Source organism: Pagrus major, chromosome 18, assembly GCF_040436345.1.
Source record: "Pagrus major chromosome 18, Pma_NU_1.0".
NCBI classification, from domain to species: Eukaryota; Metazoa; Chordata; class Actinopteri; order Spariformes; family Sparidae; genus Pagrus; species Pagrus major.
Genome location: NC_133232.1, coordinates 55,109 through 62,799, shown reverse-complemented (window position 1 = coordinate 62,799; position 7,691 = coordinate 55,109).

The window sequence follows — 7,691 nt, the reverse complement described above, 5'->3', positions numbered from 1 at the left end:
TCACATGTTATTGCCAGGTGTAAATGGGGTCAGTGAGTCAACAAACATCTGTATCTATATGGGCTCCATGTTGTCAAAATCTTCAAGGTCTAATACATTTGAGAGAAAGTTGGCCCATACCTTTCTGTTGAAATGTGTTTTATAAGTTCACCACTGATTTCTCTGTGTTCCTTGGTGTCTTTCTTTGTTTTATTTTCATGATACAATATAAAACATTCTGTTCAGTTTTCAGCTGTGCAATAGCCTCTGGCTCTCCTGCAGTAACATGTTGTGAATGTCTTGGTTTTAATTTAGTCAGTTTGTCAGGGGCTGCAATTTCGAATGATTGCCTGTGCCTACATATTAAAGCTGTTTGGCTTCCTACACATATGGAATTCATGTTTTGTGACAAACAAACGCCAAGTGCACAGATGAATTCTGTGAGGCTTCAGGGTACAGGTGTGTTTACTTGTGTGTGAGCACCCATTAAAGATTAATGGCTCCTGGGCATGCCATTTCCATCTAACATGAACCATATGCTCCTGGTAAATGGAAGAACCTTACACATTCTAACTTTGGGTTAGGAATACATTGGTGGTTATTAAGCACGGTTTCCAGGCATTCGTATTTATGGATGAATTAAACATAAGATTCTCGGTAACGTCTAATAAACAGTACACCATTCTACAGTATCCATATTTGTTTGCAAACAGGATCATTTACAGCCAAAGTCACAAACATTCTGAAATGCTTCAGGCTAAATGCACCTATGTAAGTAAAAATGTTGATGTGCAAGAGAACGTATGTGTGTGGGTACGTGCATGCACGTAAGTGTGTGTGCGCATATGCCTGCATTTATATGTGCGTGAAAGTGTGTGTGTGTGTGTGTTTATGTGTGTGTGTGTGCAAGGACCTGGCATGTCTGTTGGGTGTGAGCATCCAGGCAGGATATTGGATATGATGATGGTATATTGGGTCCCTAATCCTCAAGGGAATTTAATGCATCTGGTGGTGAGTTCACATCCCTCCCGTCCACAGAGAACTTTGTCATCTGAACAGGTTACAAGATGAAACTAAACTTACTGTCGGAAAATACTGCACTATAAGGACGAATCTTGCAAAAGTTTGAGGCAAACCAAAAAAAATAAAATGTATCCTGTGAACACAGGAATGTTTAAATTTAGGGTTTTGAGTGGATAATTAATGGATAAATTAATGAATTGTAATATATCAAGGTGTTTGTAAGGCAAAAAAACAAACAAACAAACATAAAATTGACCAAAAACTGCCCCTTATTTAATACCTTAAAAGGCAATAATTTTCAATTATTATTTAAAAAAAATACTTTCATAGTTTTTGGTCAATAATCCATCCATCTATCCATTGGTCATCCTTGTACAGCATCCACATCCTTACAGCATAATTCCATCGTTATTCAAAGGTAAATTAACAACATTTTAAATTTAATAGAATTTAAATGTAATACATTTTTTAAAAATTTAGAAGGAACGCAGTGTATAGTTCATAGTGGAACTCAAAATCTGAACAAAATAAACTCCTCTGAATCATCATGATGTTATGCTAACAACAGCCGATTTGTATTGCAGAGATATGTGACATTGGTAAACTTCTATTTCTGTTGTCATTTTCAGCTTTATTTGTAAAAAAATATACATATATATATATATATATATATATATATATATATATATATGTATACATATATATAAATATATATATACATATATATATATATATAAATATACATTTAAAAATCAGTGTTTATCTGCTGATAAATCAAATCTACCCATCAGTGACATCTCACTGCCAGGCAGACTGGCTTAACTGCTTGTTTTAGGTAAACTCAAGCTGTCATCTTTAGTCTGTGGCCCAACAAGTAAATCAGGTCTCTAAACTAACATAAGTGAAAGTGTTGTTATTATATGAACGCATCAAATATGCAGTTTTCATGAATGGGATGTAATGACTTTGAAGGCTAAGCTACATGACATATTGTAAACAAACATTGTGATTGGTTCTATATTATGATGTATTATATGGTGTTTTCTCTAAGTGGCATCACAACAGTGTTTTTCAAATACAAATTGTTGAGGAAAAAACTGACTCACACAGTCACAAGCAGCAGTGTGAAGAGTTGCTATGGAGATATGAACTGACCACTTTGTAGCTGACCTGAGAATAACTGACCAATGGGACCAGACAACAGAAGACCTATTCTGCTATTGGTGTATTTCTCTGTTTTCCAATGAGATGAGCTGGCACTGCTAGGCAGATTTGGTGTGTAGGAGACACTGACATTAGATTATCCTCTGTTTTGTTTCTATTAGCAGCAGCAAATTGGAGCCTGTCCTCATATTGATGTCTGTCGCCATGCAGCCACCTCCAGTGGCTGTGGTTAATATGACAGCTGCAAAGGAGGAAGTGAGGAAAAGTAGTACAAAGACTGAAAATGACATATAGGGAGGAGGTCGTGGATGGACAGTAGGGTTAAACAAGCACTGGACTTTCATCCAGGAGACTGCTGTTCATGTCCAGCGAGTTCTTGTAACTTACTGATCTAGTGAAGTTACGCCACGTACATAACATATGTACATTCAATTCAATTTCCCATCAAAATTATTTTGAAAATGATATTTTCAGCTAAAACTGTTATATTGTTGCTTTAAAAGGAGAGTCACCTTTAAAATCTTCTTTCTTTCACAATGAAAGGTTTTTAAAATGAAGGTATTTGAGTTTTTGCTTTTAAGAGGTTTGGTACACACTAAATAACACCAGGTTAACATGACTGTGTGTGCATACTGGGTTAATTGTACACAGTACCAAATTTTAGGGATAAATTAAGGACTAATAATATATTTTAAGGGTTTGTTGATTTGAAAGTTAGTTTTAGTTATCAGTGATGATGTAGCTTCTTTCAATACATAGAAATTCTCAAACTAGCATGAAGGTATCACTCTTTTTTTGTTTAATTCCTGTTTATAATAGCTTTATTTTACCCAGTATCATTATTTCAAATCAACGTACAACAGAGCAGACCACTAACTTTTATCCAAGAATTGATTCCACAAAGCTGGTTTTTCTTCATATAATCTCGAACCTGCTTAAATTGTTTTTCAAAGTCAATTTGTAATGGCACGAAAGTTTGTCTTGTGAATAAACATAGCTATTTCTCTGTGCATTCCAGACTTCATTATCCAAACCCTAATAACACAACCCGTCAACTGTGAGGATATAATAAGGGAATTTAATGCAGTAAATGTGTCGTTTGGCTGCAGAGGAATGAGCCTTTTTAAATGGAAAGTGAGAAGCTGTTTTACAAAATTGCCCGAGTCGCTGTGGATAAAAACGGGGATAAAGTGACGCATGCCCTTTTGGTCTGTGTATGAACAGTAGTTTTCAGTCAGTATGACCATTTTATAGTCTGATAATTTAAACTGAATATAGTGTTTCAGGTGTTCAGTCATTATTTACTGTACAAAAAGAGATTGTGTGTTGCCTTAAATGGGACATAGAGCCACTTGCAAAACTGTATTGAAAAACCAATATCCTTGGGGATATGGGGAATGTGGACCATGTCCATCCAGATCAAAGTGCTTCTGTGATTGCATGTCTAGTCATATGTATGTGTGTGTGTGTGTGTGTGTGTGTGTGTGTGTTCCTTGAAGGTTTTGAGGACTCTTTCATGTTACAGCATCACTGCAGTGAAATCCTGATTGCAGGGTCGAAAGGTTGCATGATTGGTACATTAACACTCATAAGATAAACTGCCATAATTTTGAAAGCCTATGAAGAGGACCAATGTGTACAGAAAATCTAGGGTTGTGAGTAAATGAATGTATTATGTACAGCATTACATTTTGCCCAAAGTTTTCTATAATGATAAAGGCCTCTGACCTAATAGTCAAAACAGACATTGGGAGAATGCTGTTAAATAGTGGTATATACAGTAGTTTAAATATTACATCAGTAAGCTGAAGCAAGATAAACACAAAGAAACAGACTGTCAGCTTGTGGAGATCTTCAGGAGCCTTCATAATATATATAAATATGTTTTTGGACACAATGCCCACTCGTATTTTATATTTTGATTGATTGTCACTTCTTTTGACTGGGAACTTTTTAATTTTCAACAGTATGTCAAGCTGATTGACAAAGCTTTTCTTAAAAGCACTGACAATGTATGACAGTTTAACAGTTGCTATTACAACCTATTAAGAAGAATTCTTGTCCAGCTTGAGGATGTTCCGTCAGTAACTTTGACGTGTATTTTTGGTTATATGAGATCTAATTCACTCAAGCCCTGTGTGTACTATTTGTCAGTTTGTCTAGCTGTTAGCCTAGCCAAAAACAAAGTGTCACCTTGTCCTTGCATCAGTTTAACATCTATTGTAACATGTTATCTTTAAAACAGTTGGATGGATTAATATTATTCGCATAACTCGACCTCCATTCATCCAAACTACTTCACACAATGTGCAGTAGCTCTTCTCCCGCTGTCAGTTCAGTCCATAGACTTTACTTTGTGATGATGTCACACATTTTTAAATTGCTTGCCTCGGCGTGATCAAAGTTTCAAATATAAGACCTCGATGAATTAAGTATTCATAATAGAAAGAGTCATAGTTAACCTTGTTAACAGTTGCAGTTTGAGGTGGAAACAGTTTTACAGATGTATCTTCTATTATAGTGGTCTCTTGGGAAAAATGTTTTTGTGGCAGCAGGGGAATTAAGAGGGACGGGGCAGGTCTCATTTTTCACATCATGTTACAATACGTAACACAGCACATCACATACGGCCAACAAAAAAAGTGAATAGGCTACATGTAAATTGCTACAAACTGTTACACAGAGTCCCATTAAGACTGTGCTATCTTTAATGGGAAAGTTAAGTTGTGGACATACTTTTTAAAAAGTTGGTTTCTCTCGCGCTCTTCTCTGTGTCTCTTCAGTAATGATAGCTATTACTAACCAGAGACATCATTTACAAGCTGCACTCATAAAGGTTACAGTCAAAACAAATAGGATAATGTGTACATGAAACAATAATGGAACAATCTATGCAATATAGATCATCAACCTATTTAATCCCATTCATTTTGTAATTTAATGTCTAATTTAATGCACATGAATGCACCTCACTCTCCCCCCTGTTAATTACTCTAATCGGCCATCAGTGTTAAATGAACCACCCTTTAGGGATGTTATTGTGGTAATGTACTGCATGTAAATGTGATTGTTTATATGGAAGTATGTAAATGTGCTTGTTTGTATGGAAGTATGTAAATGTACCAGCCACAATGCATCACTTAGCACCACTGCTCAAACTCTTCAGTAGTAATTGCTTAACCTTTTAAAATTGTGGGAGTTAGATATGCTACAAGGTCTGCATAAATAAAATAAAAAAGTAATAATTTCCAAAAACAAAACATCATGGATAAAAGTGTTTGGTTTGTGTTTATATGTGGGCAATTTCAAGGAAAAATATAATGTTTACCTTCTCTAAGAACATATAAGTGAACAATATACACTGTCCATATCAGTGGAATAGGTCGTCAAGGGTTCAGTGACAGTTATCCACGAATATTCAAAGTTTCAATGGAGAGCGTGTGGGCAAAAACACAGGCCATTATACTTTACTCAAACTTGCTGCCATGATTAAGTTACACATTTTAAAGAGATGAAGATAGGAGTGGAGACATCAGTGTTGAGCAGCCACAAGCGTGTAGGAAGGGTCAAGCTTCCGCCTGTCACATCCCCATGCTCGTGGGACCGCATTTGTGTACTCGGAGCAGAAATGCCCCCTTCCGAGAACTTGCATATAATGTGCATGCACCTGTTTTTTATGTGCATGGGTTTTGAGACTAATTAAACACCATAGAGTGCCTGCATTTCTCACTCTTAATCTGTCTTCTGCCTCTTTTTCAGTGCAGCTGATGCACATCTACTTCCTCATCAAAAACAAAACAAAACAAAACAAAAAAACACCCTGCATTTGAATATTGATTTGGATGTCAATTACCATGGCAACAGTCAAAGCTTAAAATAATTGAAACATTTGGCTCACCCCCGATAGCTATAGAAACAGTTACTCGTTTGACAGTCAGACTACTATGTCATGTACAGTGGGGTCCAAAAGTCTGAGACCACATTGAAAATCTCTAATATTGTCATGCAGTCCTGGAAATAATCAGAGAGTTTGAGGATGCAGACAGTAAATTGGAGTGTCAGAAGTCGAACTGTCAAAGAAAGTTAGGGCTTCAACTGCTAAGGGCTTTCGCAACATCAAATCATGTCTAGACTCAAGGTTTCCAGGAGGCACTGCGTGGAACTGTAAAACCATTTACAGAGAACTGAATCAGTTGTATTCAAAGCATGACCAGGCAGACCCAGCGTGACCAGATTCAGTTCCCTGAGAGAAGGAAAAGCAACTTCATCATAGGTACAGAATTAGCTAAATAAAGAACGTAAGACTTCAATTACAAAGAAGATCTGAAATTATTGTACTGTAACATTTCAAAGACAACATTTGTAAAGACAAATAGTGTTACATTCGAAGTATCTTGACTAGTGGTCAACTCACTGTAGATCGGGTTGGCAAATGTATGTATAAAACACATGCTCTGTGTCCTGGGATCAGATCCTGTCTCATATTGGTTTGCCATCGTTACCATACAGTCTTATATCTAACAGATGGATGTTAAAGAATATACACTGATGAGCCACAACATTCAAAACACCTGTTTTATAAAGCGCAGGTTCCCCTAGTGTCTCCAAAACAGCCCTGACACATCGAGGCAGAGACACAACAGATTTCTGCGGTTGTCCTGTGGTGACTGGCATTGGGACATTGGCAGTGGATCATTTGGGTCCTGTGGGTTGGCGGGTCGGGGACTCCATATCGGACTTGTTCCTGCACATCCTACAGATGCTTGTCAGATTGGGATCTGGGGACTCAATCAATGCCTCCAACTCTTTGTCATGTTTCCTTGGGTCATTCCTGAGCAGTTATTGTGGTGTGTCAGGGCACATTGTCCTACTAGGGGGGCCACTGCCATTGGGGAGTGCCCTTGCCAGGAAGTTGTTTACGTTATCTACATTGATGTTTGGATGGTGGTGCGTGTCAAGTGGTAACCACATGAATGCCAGGACCCAAGGTTTCCCAGGAGAACATTGCATTGTAACGAGATGATCAATGTTAATCATTTTACCTGTCAACGTTGTGGCTGAACGGTGTATACTTTTTCTACTGATTCTATATCGTTTATGTCCCTGCATTAGTGATGCATAATAATGTTTCCTGTATTTGGTCACACTCTCATGTATTCCTGGACTGCAGCACTGCAGCAGGTGTTCAAAATGGGGGACTTTAACCAAGGCATCATCTGTCAATGTAAGAGACACCAGGATGTATCTGTGTATCCACAGATGACTGATCAGTTAATCCATGCTAACTCCTACCAGCCACTCCAAGTTAATGTGCTCACACACTCAAACACAAGCCCACACAGACACATGCATGCTGAATTGATTCAAGGATCACACACCAGCATGCTCGAGGCGTATAGTTGTCATATGAATTAATCCATGCAAGGATACACGTAAGCAGTCACTGTTTTATGTTATGTCCAATTAAGCATCTCATAAACAGCCACTGTATAAGGTGAAAAGACTCCACACATGGTTAATATATG